Source organism: Hermetia illucens, chromosome 2 (genome assembly GCF_905115235.1).
Source record: "Hermetia illucens chromosome 2, iHerIll2.2.curated.20191125, whole genome shotgun sequence".
NCBI classification, from domain to species: domain Eukaryota; kingdom Metazoa; phylum Arthropoda; class Insecta; order Diptera; family Stratiomyidae; genus Hermetia; species Hermetia illucens.
The window spans coordinates 143,667,871-143,683,263 of record NC_051850.1 but is presented as its reverse complement, the minus strand read 5'-3'; the positions used below and the strand labels follow the sequence as shown (position 1 = coordinate 143,683,263).

Genomic DNA, 15,393 nt, shown 5'->3' with positions numbered 1-15,393 from the left:
ACTGTGGGTGCAACCGCTCCAAAATTTCGATCGGATCCACTCCCTTCCTGGTCAAAAACTTAATAATAATTCTTCGGTCCATGGACATGTGCACTTCTTTCTCGCTCATGGTTTCCTTCAATACTAAGGGATTCGAGAAAATTACAGTCGGTCCCCCTTTTTAAATGAAGTCACCGGCAACGCTATTAAGTTGCATCGTTGATACCAAAAGTAAATTCCACAGACATCAAACTACCACTACTAGTGTTGAGAGAACCGAGGCTTTCGATATTGAGGTCGTTTTACCTAAGGCTACAATAATACCAACGAATTTTCGGAGTATTCGAGTTAACAGGTCAGAAGCCCAAACTAGAGCTAGTGGATGCGTTCTGGCAGATACCTTTGGACGAAACATCAAAGGACAACGCTGTTTTCACAGCTCCACTGTGGTCGCTCTCATAGTTCATGATCATGCGTTTGGGCTCTGCAATGTACCTCAAATTATGCAACGGTTAATGAATAAGGTCCTTCCTGTTCACCTGCGATATCAAGTTTTCATTTACCTTCACGACTTCGTACTAACAACAGAGACGGTTAATCGGTACTTACTGTTGTTAAAACAAGTGTTACTCTGTACGAGGTGCACTGGTTTGACAGTAAACGTACGGAAGAACAAGTTTGCAGTTAAGGCAGTCCGATACATAGGTTATCGGGGCGAGGACTATTTGGTCTTTTCCGGACAAAGTATAAGCCACAACTAATTTTCTGCGTACAAAAACAGTCAGGCAGTTGTGGGGGTTTCTCGGAATGTATGGTTGATATCAACGCTTTATGGACAATTACGCAGTGCTGACTGCACTGCTTAGAGACATGATGCAAACGAAACGTCAGTTCTGCTAAACTGAGGAAGCGATCTCGGCATTAATTACATTGAAGATCAGTTTCTTTTCAATGCCGATTCTACATAATCTGAATTTCAATAAACCATTCACCATCCATTGCGAAGCTAGTTAATATAACATTGGTGCAGAAAACGCAGAATGGATCAGAAGTTCCAATTGTCAACGAAGCTGACCCAGGCTCAGTGAAACTATACGATGATTGAGCCGAAATACCTGGCAGTAGCAGAGGCAATAAAGAAGTTTCAAACAATTTTCGAAGGCACCAAATTTGAGGTTGTGACCGCTCAAATGGCTAATTAACGCATCCTATCTGCAGTGTCGCTTGGCCAGATAAGATTTCCAATTGCAGATAATCGGGTTCGTGAATAGACACACTAATTTATTCACAGGAGACGTGGACGCACAATCGCAGCTTAAGCGCGAATGTGGGGGAGGCGGTTGGAAAAACATTGTGATGTATGTGATTTAGCTTTATTGGACTAAATTTTTTTTCCCAAGACCAGGACTACATCGCTACTTGCGAAAAGTGTAAATCATCATTCAATGGGAAAAGCTCTCGCCTCTGATAGAGTTTTTCAATGTGTGTTCAATGATGTGAACTGCTCCTACCTCAGATCTTGTGCAGGTAACATAGGCGCATAGTTGCTCTCGATTCATTGGCAAAATTCCCTTTCGTGGAGTTAATAGAAAGGTTTACCGCGAACAAAAAGAGAATCTTCTATGTATTCAGGGTCCCCGGGTCTGTTACGCCCGTCTGTATTATTCAACAACCTTCAGGAAAAATATATTTCCGAGTGAGTAATGATCCCCCTACTGGGTGCAATACCTATTAACGATCGTCGAGATAAGCGGAGTTGGGATACCAGATGGTCTGCAGTCTTTTGTGCCTTACATTCTTTGAAACAATGCGTCAATTGAGTCGCGCCCGCTTTCGAGGAAACCATGTTCACTCATGGATTCCCATGTCCTTTTGCGTCAAATACAAGGTATGCCGGACGCTCCCTCTAACTTATGCTCCGAAGATGAAAGCGCCTTCTTTAGAGGTCAGGCCCAAAGGCACAGCTAGCAGCCTCGCGAGTTGCAGGAGAGGGTATATAATCTATGATCTCGGTTTCCTGAGTATGAGGTTAGTGAGAGTGTATCGGGGTTTGTTTGGACAAAAAATTGCAGTGTTAATTTGTGCAGGTTTTCGAGGTTTGGGGCTGTGCAATCGACCTACCGGCAAGGGACAACTTATAGGATTTTTTGCACGACAAAGACATACGGTCCTGAAGATTTCTTCCTCTTCCTTAGTTTACAATAGTTCTCCCGAACTGATCTACATAATTGAGCTGTCCTGTAATCAATCCTTTCCAGGTATAAGATCTCTTCGGAATCAGTCTGGTTTGTATTTGATACACCTTCGTATACGAAAACCATAAATTTCGATGACTGTTCGTCAGCAGAAGTTATATTGCCCCAGATTAACACTGGAAGAGGAGCACTCGAAATAAAGTTTTTGAGATTTCATGGTTTCAATTGGAAAAAGTCTACATTGGGGCAACTATCTCCATCTGCTCCCACCCACTCTCCCTGGCCTCCTCTGGTGGTTGTCATCGATGTGATCGAAGTAAAAACTTTGGTTCGTGTTACGCTGAATGAAAATTTAGTCATCGAGAACGAAACTCTTTCTAGATGCAACTGGAAACAGGAAAAGATCACGATTTAGTCCATATGACCAAGGAATTCATCGAAACTAGCTAAAAATCGAGGCATATAAACCCACTATTGTGGTGCTTAACTTATGCACGGGCGATCCCAAGTAGTTTGTGGTCACCAAGTTTCTAGTCTTAAGCATTGCATTGTCCTCATGATTTGACAATAGTCAACTCGGGATGGAGTTGGATTATCTCTAGCATACTTGACAGACATCCTCATTCCGGGATTGCCTGCCCATTCTCTAGCTGTGATGCTATTTGAAATAATAAAAAAATTGTTGTTTCGCTTTCGTTGGTGTAGATATTTATTCTTGCCGATATTTCGGGAACCACTTGCTCCCTTAATCAGTTCTAACAAGTCTTAAGACATCAGTGCAGCACCGTGCAGTGTACCGCTTACCCGACTTGGTGACCCTGAGGGTTGCAGAGGTCACTTTGTGGATGTGTCTTTCATTTGGTTCTACGATTCTTCCACATTCGCAATGGTCGGCAATCGTATGAGTGTGTTCTTTCTTCTCACCAAATCGCTACTATTTGATGCGCCGCGAGCCATCGGGTTTCTTGCAGAGCGCATATCAATGCGCCTTTTCCGGAGGGCTCTTGCGAGTTCCTCGGTCTTTCCAGTTAGGGTACCAACATTTAACGTGCAGACAGGTATTTGTTTTGTTTGTTTTGTTCCGACTAATTTGCTTACATCCTGACGCCGTCCATGTGTCAAGAACCCTTGCCCATTTCCCGACAGGACCGGGGCCCGTCCTGCCGCGTCGACTAAGGTGGATTCCCTAGCGTTTCTCCGAGGGCTGTGACTCAATCCGATCATCATGTTTGTAACGACATTGTATTCATTTTCTTGGTCCGCCTGTCGCGGGACCTGTCACCAAAAGAGATCAGGCAGGATTTAGCATAGTGGAATAACTCCAACTATACTCTCTTTCCCTGATCTCAGCATTTTATTTTTGTTTTACTGAGGATAGTATAGAGTACGTTGCCACAAACCCTCCTCCTTTACCTGGGCTTGGGACCAACATACTATGTTAATAGCATCGCGGAGTTCGATGAAGTATGTTTATGTTGAAAACTAATCTAATTTCTGAAAGATAATAGAAAAGGATATGAAAACAAAGCCTGTTTGACAACAAAAACGCTCACACCTCTTATTATGAACAGGTGTGTATATAGCTAATAATATGCTGATCTCGATTAAATGATATGATATTAGAGAAAGATTGGGGTTCAGAAATAATGTGATTTACTGCTATTCATCTGCACCGGCCCGTGCTCGCCCATTATACATACATATCTAGATGAATTTTCTAATAAGATAGCGAGAATCGTATACGACTAGTTCCTCAAAAATTTATCAATTCTGAAGTGATTGGGTTTTAATCTCATTAATTCTGTCAGAATGGCTCCCTATTTGCCCATTCTTCACCTCAAAGGTTTCCTATTTTCTTTTCCCTTCATGAAAATCTCACGATTGCATATTTTCTTTTTTACTCAATCAATTCCAAAAATATTACTTCAATGAAATGCTCATTTCGCCGACAATGTTTGCTTACATTACCCGACGAAATACGGAATGAAATGTTTATTAGATGGAGACCTGACTTGGCTCGGTTAACTTCATAAAAGTAACATCATGACCACAATCAATTTTATAGAGAAAATCAGGCCCAACATATGAGCCTATGTACGTGCGTACAGGTTGCGTCATTGAAATCTGTGTTTACAATAACTTGTAAACATCCATGTGATACTCGGTCGATTGATTTCATCAACGCATCTGTAAAAATAGTTCTGCCTTTTTGGTGGAGTTATCAATAGAACTGCTTGAGATTGAAGTGAGGCAAGAAGTTGTTGCAGAAACTGACCTCGGCAATTGGATTTGGGTGAGCATGAGGGGAACATTGTTTATTTATCATATAATACTCGTATGTTGTACTAATTGCTATCAAATTCTTTGGTTGAGTTCGTCAATAGGAATATATAACACGGCTAAATGGTTTTCTATTTGTTATACCAAACTGGAGTTTTGCAATAGTGGTAAATCGAAAATATCTTTTTCTTGTGGTTTTCATCGCTTGGTTTCGCGAGTTAGCATAGCTAGAGGTATGGTAGCAGCATTAATCTTGATCGAACGTTTGAATCCTTGAGCCTAGTTCGACCTTTTACCATTTGCAGACGGATACCATTGCCTCCCTCAGTCAAAACCTCCTGAATTTAACTTGGTTATACATACTACAATTGGCATCTCATTTGTCCGCCCACAGAGGGGAATTAATAATTAATACTTAGTTAAGGGGGTCATCCCGTGTGAAGACCGTTTTTTTGGCTTTTTCAAGAAATTTGTTGTGAAGAACAGGATAAAGATACAAATACAAATTTTTCACCATGGATTTATTAATACCTTGAGCGTGTATAGTATTAATGCCAAAAAAAATTCGATTCCTCGGATCCGGCACACGGGATGACCCCCTTAATACTCTTTGATTGTATTCGAATTGCAGAAATGTTTGATGTACCTTGTAATCACTTTAGTAAGCTTTAAGGGGATCATCCCGTGTGTTGGATCCGCAGAATTGAATTTTTTTTTGGTATCAATTGTATCTAGATATAGTATAGAATATATAGGTAAAGCGATTCTTTGATGTTCGGAGTCGTTCGGAAATTATAATGTTAAACACGTGATCAGTCACATGCCAGATTTATGTCGATCGCCGTAATAAAGCTCGTATTTATTGGTCCGAATGATGTTGGGATGACTTCGCTAAAAGGACAAGAATTGAAACCAAGGCTGCACATGTGTTTCTTGAAGAAACCTGAGGTTTATGGATTAGGTATAGCAGAGTAATGGCCAGTTAAGGTTTTATGGCTAAAAATGGCATTCTACTTTTTAAATGCGTTTTTCTCGAAATTGCATGTTGAAAATCGGCTGCCCAAAATCTATCCAACGAAATTCTTTGAAATTTTCATGACTTATTTAGAATATATTTCTACGGTCCGCAAACTAGGATAATTGCGATTCATTCAGTAGTTTTTTTTTATTCATTGACAAAGCCGTGAAAAACACCAAAATTAAAAAAAAAATTTAACACGCCACCAAAAATTTAGTTTTTAATATTTTTTAATAATCCTAGTATGCGGACCGTAGTTAAGTCTGTACGTTAAAATGCCGCTTACTTTTTCTTCTTTAGGATTCTTTAAGATTTTAGCGTGACAGCAGAAAAACACCTGTTTTGGAGATGGGTGTATAAATTGCTCTGTATTTCAATAACGAACTGTACAATCGGACTGGAAAAATTACTATGCACGCTCAATATAATAATACATCTATGGTCAAAAATTTGTATTTGTATCTTTATCCAGTTCTTCACAAAACATTTCTAAAAAAAGCCAAAAAAAACGGTCTTCACACGGGATGACCCCTTTAAGATTGTTCTTGGCACAGGGTGGTAACTCAACCTTCAGATAGTCTCCTTTTTCCTATTTTCATCCCTATCATATATATCAGAAATGGGAGGGTGATGTAGAAGGACGTCATAAAGTTACAACCGGTGGAGAGCTGCGAAGAAATAAGAAATTAGCACTAGGCTTATGATCTGCATCTACATGGTGGGAATCAATTTCAATCAATCCATAAAAAACTTCTTCTGTAACTACTTCTAGTGGTAACTGCAGAAAATTTCACCTCAAATATACATTGAAAATGTGTCTGGAGAGAAGGACATCCAAATCGATACCACTTGATATCCAAGAATCGAACAATTCAACGAGGTCCACGTTTCCCTCATTGCTCATTACAAACATAGTCTAAAAGAGTTTACGTGAGCCATTTAAAAAACCTGAAAATTGACCACCAGCTATTTTTCAGGGATTTGTGTAAAACCTCGCTCTAATATGCCCATTCTGTCGGAAATCAGATTTCCCTCTTTGTCTCGGCAGGTTGTTGTCAGCCAACAGAGCCTACTTCAGCTTACAAAGACTGTTCCGCTCGAAACGTCTCACCATAGGGTCAAAGCTCTTACTGTACAAGACTATGATCTTGCCAGTCCTCATGTATTCCTCGGAAACTTGGGTTCTTAGCAAGAAAAATTGCGAACTCTTGGCCGCGTTCGAGAGAAGAATCCTCCGAAGAATTTTTGGCCCCCTACATGAGGATGGACGATTCCGTAGCCTACACAATGACGAAATCTATGAGCGATACCATGACCGTCCGGTTGTGGATAAAATCCGGCTCAATAGGTTACGGTGGGCGGGTCACTTAATCTGTATGGATGAAGATGATCCCACCCGGAAAGTCTATAAGGGCAATATCTATGGTAGGAAAAGAAGACGAGGCAGACCCTGCCTAAGATGGAGCGATGGCGTGGGCCAGGACGCCAGACAGCTTTTAGGGATATCGAATTGGTGGACCTCGGCGCAAAACCGGGATGTCTGGAGTTCCTTATTAAGGCAGGCCTAGACCGGATACCGGTTGTTGCGCCGTTGATGATGATGATGTGTAAAACAAGGCCTTATTCAAATCAATTCCCAGTTTGTTTGTCTGTCTGCTACACACACTTTTCTCCTTGCATGTAGTGCGTGACATCGTTCTACGTAGAAATAAAGGGTGGATCCCCATACATGCATTTTTTTCAACGAATATAGGCATGTGGGATATTAAATGAAAGGTCTCAATTAATACTTTTCAAAGCAGATATTAGCTTTAATATTATCAAGTACACATGTTAGCTGCAAGGAAGAGGAGTGCGGAGGTGCAAAAGGGTTTAATTATTTCAAGGACCCGACTACCCAAGCGGAAAATTTGAAAAAAAATCAGGGTGGTCCTCAAAATATTCTCCGTAACAATATCTGCTCAAATAAAGTTATTTATAGTACATACTTATATTTTGAAAATATACTGCTTGGTTATTTGCAATTGGAGCTCTTGCGAGAATTTCAAGCTAGTTGTAGCATATACGGAATTAGCGAGAGGGATTGCGTTGTCTGGTAGATGGGCATAAACACTCATAAAAAATGTTCTCCCGCTCCGGAAGTGGTAAAATTACCTATGGTCCTGTATTGGGGCAATGTCGATACAAAGGCTCACAATGGAGACTGAAGGATTAGTAGATTTCTTAGTAATGTACTTTCTATACTGACCATAAATGGAAATCTTGCTTTCTTAGGTGTTGCACTCGGAAAGATGCTCCTAAGTCCGGATCAACTTGATGCCAGACCGGACCAAATGGAGAGCAACTAAGCTAAGCCCTAAACGAGGGGTCCGTGAACCAAAAAAACAGGGAGTAAGTTGCTCTCCATTTGGTCCGATCCGGCATCAAGTTGATGTGGACTTAGGACACCGCAATTCTCAAAAAAATAGTGTATCACATTACAAAATATTACAAAATTTGTAGGGGCAATAGTAAGACCTGAGTTAATAATCATAGAAAAAGCTTCGTTCGTCTCTAAACAGATTGATTATCGTTATGTTAAAACTTGAGACTTCCAAAGCCCTTGTTATGCGGAACCCTGAACATTTTGTAATCGGAATCTCCGCATATATTTCCAATCACTCCTACGAATGGAGCACAATATTTTTGTGAATTCATACTAAGAACAGTCTATTTTACTACTTTCACGTAATCCTTTTTCACTACTTAAACTAGATGGACGTCAATGGCGTACCTTGCGCTCCGGGTTGAATGTTCCAGTAAAGGGACCCAAAGTACACTGCGTACTGTCACTGTCAAATCTATTATTCCGTTAGGCGAAAGTCTTTATGAAAGAGCTGGAGGTTACTGTATCGGCATTTTTATTGTCCTTAAGGAAGGGTGACACGAAAAGCCTATTAGGGCTTTTAACCACATATCGCATAAAAAAATTTGGGGTGCAGGTTTCGTCCACATGTAGTCAATGTGAGGAGGAGGAGGAGACGGCTCTGGATTTTCTATGTAGCTGTTAAGCCTTGTCAATGGTGGGTAAATAGATATCAGTTTTCTCTCCGAGGTGTAGTGTGGTGTTTTAATGCTGCAAACTCCTAAGATTGTGACTGCAGTCTTTAGGGAAACAGAATTTAGCCGGACCAAATATTCAAATTCAACGAGGGACTATCAACGGCAGAGCCTCGTCTGATCCGTGTGATCGTTCAGGACATCTATGCCTTGCCTCAGCAACCTGGATGACATCGCCGCACGCACAATCCTCACTTGCTTTTGGAATTAAAATTCAACACTCTCCATCGCTAGTAGTGTATTCGACATATGTCGATGTTTTGGGAACAATTTCTTCTCATCTTCAGTGCCGGGTGTACACTTTCTTGCTGTTTTGTGGAAAATGACTGATATTATGGCGTCAGGGCCCAGAGTTCCGGGGAAGCTGCTTGCTGATCCTCGGCGACTACCGATTTGACAATCTCGTACACCTGGGCCTGCATAAGCTCCAACCAGGGTTCTGACGTACAGTCCTTCTCACTGCCGAGGAAGTCCTTATGGACCAGCTGCTCCATAGTTTCACCAGAAGATTTCGTCCAGCAGCCTTCAAAATTTTTAAACTGGGTTCCTATATTCCTTGGCCAAAACCTCACTGAGCCTTGCAGACTCGCTGAGGTTTTCAATGCTCAGACAAGAGTTTAGCCAGGACCGTTCCCTGACAACCTTAGTGGTCGACTTGTATCTCTTCAGGTAGTCCTTGTATGGCTACCAGTATTTGTACATATGGAAGATGTTGAAGACTTGCCGGGTCAGCTTCTTGAAGCTAGATAGATTTCTATTTCATTAGTGTGGCAGTATTTTTGCCGCATTTTGCGAGGCACGGGACTTTTAAGGTGGTTTCGAATGTCTTTTCAAGAATTCTGACTTCTAACTCCAGTGCCAATGTCACCAAATCGCGTAACGGTAAGTTTATTTTTGGTAGCGTCCTACAGTCTATCCTTCTGGGGTCTCCTCTGAAAGGGTCGGGGATCGGAGGTCGGCGCGAGATTAACAGTGAAAAGTATCGAATCGTGATCTGAGAAGAATCTGTACTCTGTACTACTCTATAGTACTCTGTACTACTCTCACCAAATCTCTACTCTGAAAGTTCCATTGTCAATTAGTAGGGTGATGTCAAGGACTCCTTCTTAACCGTCAGATTTCCTGAGCAGGGAAATTGGAAGGCTGGTGCACTGTCTATGGAACACACCAATAGGTTTACGTAATAAAGTGAAAGAGAGACTCATTTCCTTCGTTGATTTTCAAGCTGCCTCAAAACGTATAGCTTGCATTGGCATCGCAACCTATCAAAAGATTGGCTTTCCTTGATGCTGTTTTGGATGAATCAGATTTTTAATCCTTCTGGCGGTGCTAGTTGAGGGTGAGTCAGCTAAGCCAAGCAGATATACGTTCTCTGTTCTCTCCTTATTCAGTTTAATCGCGGTTAGATCACTGGCGAAACAGGTCTTGACACAGAAAAGTGTGTAAGATCGTTATGGCGAGGATACATGCTCTAGGACTTTCCCTATTAGTGCACCTTATGCTGTTTAATTAATTGTAATATTTGCTTTGGAGCTTTTCTGTGGTTTGGTCTTCTGTGATCCAGGGCTCCATTACTAATTCGACGCCAATGTTTTGTTTTTGGAGAAAGAACACTTTGAGAGCTGTAGATTTACTTGATCTTAACATGATCTGGTTGCGTAGAGGGATTGTCAGTCCCCGTCCGACTGTCGATCTTCATCTTTTCTTACAGTTCGTAGGCGCTGTCGGCTGGGTTCTGGTCGTCGCCAGCTTCTGCTGAGCGCAACACTTTGATATTTGGAATCCTATCTTTGAACCGCACTTTATAATCCGCCTTTTCTACTTCCTCCACACACTTTTCATTTATACGAAGTAAAAAAGTTTGTTTGGGTTCCTCCTCTTGAAGTTCATCCTTCTAGATCAAAATTCCGGCTTCGATGGCGATTCGGTTTTGAAAAAGCAAAAATTGTATCTTATCCATGCGGATCTTCGGTAAGCAGGTGCGAGCGATCAGTCTCCTGGGAATATTGTCGTATGAAAAGACCTGGAGCTTGACTCCCCCCTCGGTATCGGATCGATTTCAGTGACACACGAACAATACCAACCACACGCTATGATATGGAACCCACGGACAACCTGGAAGGAATCAAAACAGGGCATACCTCCTTCCTGTTCCTCTTTACCGCCCAGGGAAATCCTCGATGACCGTCTGCGATAGCCTGGCCTCAAAGTTGACCCACACTTTTGGCGAAAGTTTTCCGCTATTTGAATTATAAACCGCCAACGCTACCCGTCAGTAGCTCCTAGTCACGTCGTTGGAGGGTTGCGTAGTGCGTGATTCGTCGGCCTGCCGCTGCTGCTTCACAGTTTGCAGAGGTTTCTTATCATCGTGATCCTTGCACACGCTGCTTCTTTTGTTTTGTTGTTCGACTTCATCTTGTTATTTTTGTCCTTCCGCTTGTTTCCAAAGCGGAATACGCCATTTCCTCTACAATCGCCTGTATTTAGCGAGGGCTTTTTCGTCCCACATGTCGACAGTGCCGACGTCCCTTCACCAGGTCGGCAGTATTTCCCTCGAACGCTACTGTCTGCTGAGTGGACGTTAGTACCTCATTTTACGATGATGCACCTAATATCAACCCTTTTCTTCGTCGGTCGAGTCCAGCGGTCATCGTGGGGAAGTTGTGCTGTGTTAACCTTAAGCACAATCAGACCAGACCATCGGAAGTTTAAGCCTCATATTCCTCCACCAATAATTTTTGGTTCTCATACATAAAGATCTTGCAGCAATTGATCCGACGACTGTTTAGTGTAGTGGCCGTTGCATATTTTAAAAGTGTTGCACAATTTGTTTGCTCTAGATCAAGATTTCTTAGGCTGTGGATTCTCAAACCGTTTGGTAGTTAGACTTCACTGTTCGCGCGGACACTTTAATTCTACAGAGTCCTCGGTACTGGCCTGGAGTGTGGACACCGGTTTAATGCTTGGGGTTTTATTACCTTTTAGCTTCAGGTTTATAGGTCATTTAGCGGCATTTATGAGTACATGTTTCGCCAGAGGAAATCACCATCAAAACGAAGATGCTGCAACGTGACAACCATGGTGATATACATGATAGCATGAGATTATCTTAAAATTTATAGCAATGAGAGCATGGACGTCCAAAAGTCTAAAAAAAACGAAAATTATTGGGTATATTTGGGAAACTAATAGCAGCTATTGTAGAACGTCAAGGACCGGTACAACAGGGGTAAAATAAAGGCATTTCACAGGGTTAATTAAAAATAATGATTATAACTCCAAACAGGAAAATATACAAAAATGATAATTAATTACCTAATTAATTAATATGAAAAATTGCCAATATATTTCATTTAACAGGAAATTAAAATAATCCCAGAAGCTTCTTACGTAATTTCTCAATATCGTTGTATCTATTCGTTTACGATTTAGTTTCCTATTGTAAATTGCTAAGGATATCCCGAAATTCAATTAATATAATATATTGCAGCAATCGGTGGCTAAAACACCCATAACTTAAGGGAAGCCACTTTACCATTGAAAAAATTTAGTAGTCTAGCCAAAAATCAGAAGTTTCATCTCTTGGCTAGCATTGTATTTGAAAAGATACGCTATAACTTCATTTTATTGACCTAAATATCAAATTTTCACTTACATTGCATGAAAAACAAACAATCTTCCCACTCAATCAGATGTATGAATCTGTATCTTTTGCGGCTGCGACACTTCTGGAGATATAGTATTGATGTTATTTCTGTACTGAAAACTGACTGCTTCCAATTCGGTCCTCTTGATATTGTACAATATTTTTCGCTTACTCATTCTTATTTTATATTTTATTGGCCGGAAAATCTTTGGCTCGTAGCCAAGCCGTCCACAGCCTCGATGTGCAACGTGTTATTGCTTTGATTTCCATCACGCCGCGACTTCCCAATTTTTCTTCGTCACCACCCTCTCTAGTGTTTTCCACCAACCCAAATGACTAATTCTAATCTAAATCTGTCAGAGACAACTGCAGAAAAGTTTTGTCGGTTGCAGCATAATTCAATGTTGCAATGCACAGGAGTCAGATTGGAGAGATACAGTAAATTGTGGGATTATTTAGATGGAGTCGAATTTGGATTTGGAATGGTTCCTAAAGAATCGATAAGGAAATCCCGATGGAACGACATTGGCAAATTACAGATAGTTCACACTTAGATCGGGATGTGAAGATAGTGATAGCATATGTACATATATTCCTAGTATCTGATTTCAACGAAAAGATACGTTGGACCAAATTGCTCAGTAACAAACAAAAAAATACTCTTCCCATTCACTGTACTAGCATCACATTTACTCTAAACTATAAAGTTGAATGCATCGCTCATGTAGGTGGGAAATTTCTTAAGGATGAAAATTGAGGTTGAAAAGTGAGATATCTTTCCGGAAACCAGAAATCGACCACCGAATGCACTCATGTACGTTGACTGTTGGCACCTTCCCACGCCAGCTTATGGGTCGTACGAAAATGTATCTATTTCGACGCTCTAAAAACTCCCTGGCTCCAGGCTATTTTTAAATTCACCAACATGTTCCCAAAGGTAGTGCCAGCCAGCCATTAGGGCAACAGTCAGGCAGCAGGTTGCAGGTTTGCAACAGAATGAATCAGGCTAGACTATTTCAAGGAATTTGATACAGTTTTTGTCGAAAAGGTATTGAATAAGGAATTCAGTGGAAATTACTTTTAGAATTTTGTTAATTCAAGCAACGTTTGTCTCTGGGTTTGAAAGTTGCTATGAATTTAACAAGACTCCAAATCCTTTATCAACAAATAGAAAAAAGTTGGAAGGAAGGCATAAAGATACAGTTTACTAGAAAAGAGTATAATCAGTGTCTTCAAGCGAATTGTGCTGCTGCGAGAGGCCAGGACGTCTGAAATTGGACCACAAACTGAGTCATGCTAATAACATTCACTAAGACATTTTGGCAAAGTCTACATCAAATCAAATGAAATCTTTTGTCTGCAATTTGCACTCATTACACGCACGATAAATACATGCCAGTCATGTTGGCGGAGGTGGTTCACAGGTGAAGGTGGTGGCATAGCAGCGGTGGGTACTAAAGATCAAAAGAATGACGACGACGACAGACGTTATGCCGAGTTCCCAACTATGCACTCGTCGGCAAAGTCAGCATTTTTGTTAGCATTACGTGGTCTATTGATTGGACCAAGTACCAGGGGGGGGTCCGTACGGGCGTTCACTTTAGTAGCACAACTATTTGCCCGCAAATTTGTTACTAACAAGTAGGTAAACCAACAAAGATACATGTTCCATGCCCTATAACCTCAATGGCTTCTAAACTAGTTTCGATTTTGGGTTGTTTGATGTTGTTTTCAATTTAATCGTGTGATTCATGCCAGTTTAATGCTTGATCCATACATCAGAGCAGCATTCAGCTTCTGTGAGTTTATCGAGATTCTAATAAAAGAAATTAAATGCGGTTCGAGGTTTTAGCACTTTTTATGGCAGCACATAATAGGGCTCTTTGAAATGTACAATAGCTAAAGGCTCAGAAAAAATAAACCAATTGGATCTTTTACAGAAACTTCTCGAGTAGTGAATTCTAGGGGATCGGAAAATTTGGTTGCATGCTGAGCTTTGGAACGAACTAATCTCATGTAACAAGGCGAAAACAAACTTCTAAGGAAACCTTTAAAAGGATATTATGTACCTTTATATCCATACCATTAAATGGCCGAACGAGGAGGGTCTTGGGATGTTATTGAAGTGGAAAATTCCTTGAATTGGCTCAATTTTAAACACCTTGTTCCTAGGGTGATTTCATCTTTGTAAAACTAGGGCTCTTGCATAAACCAAGGCCAGAAATAGCTTACCTTGAGATTATTTAAAGATTCGTTTTCAATGCTGAATCACGGAAGAAAGCACTGGACATTGCTTGAATGATTTCATCATCATGTTAGTAGGGTAAGTAGTGTCCTTTGACCTCTCCTGTATTCTATATCTAAAAATATTTTCAATGTTTACGTCTGGTGCCTAATTAGTGGTGAAGACGATTTGCTCAGACGTAATTAATGTCTCCTGAAAAATGGGTCTTTGATGACGTTTTTCAGAAAGTGAAGTAAGACAAAATTTGGGTGATTATATGGGCTGCAGCGGGTAAATACAAACGAGAATTCATTAAATCTAGCCACCAACAATCAATAATTTGTGCAAGATGAAAGTAATGTGATGGTGAGTCAAAGTAACGAGTTGTTTACAGGGTGCAAGAACCTAGATGAGATCCTGTGGTAATGAGGAATCGCGACAGAGGAGCAAGTCGGTCTGAGTGGGTTAGGCGAAAATAGCATAGAAAGGACGGTGTCTGGAGGCCTAAAGACCTTGATAGAAAGCCCAATTCAGCGAAATTCTGAAGCGGTTATCTACTGTTACAAAAAATGTGTAACATACCAGAATATTTGTTTTAATGGGAAATTAAAATTCTGTGGCATTTATAGGCATAAACGCCCAATAATTTTAATAATGGTCGGATGTAAAGTGAAATGTCAGTTTCCACTCCGGAAATATAGCCATAGTACGCCTACACCTAAACGGTAGGCGTCGAGGGTTCTCCGTGAAACTATCAAACGAAAGGACGTCGAATTTTCTCAACCGAAAATCTTGAAAGTAAAAGGAGCTCCGCCAGTACTAGATAGCTATCCATACTTTAAGGAAAATTTATAAGAATAGAAAGGCAAAGGCCGAAAAAAACGTCCAGTTGGTTGTCACTGAATATTGCAGGAAACGTCTGGTGAGTCAGTGCAGCAAAGTGTATCTGATC

At 40.8% G+C, this 15,393-nt stretch overlaps 1 protein-coding gene across 4 annotated transcripts in view; it reads left to right on the top strand.

Moving 5' to 3' along the window:
• The window catches only part of LOC119650467 (FH1/FH2 domain-containing protein 3), a 412,025-nt gene that overhangs the window by 79,820 nt on the left and 316,812 nt on the right, over positions 1-15,393 (top strand). The window lies entirely within an intron of this gene.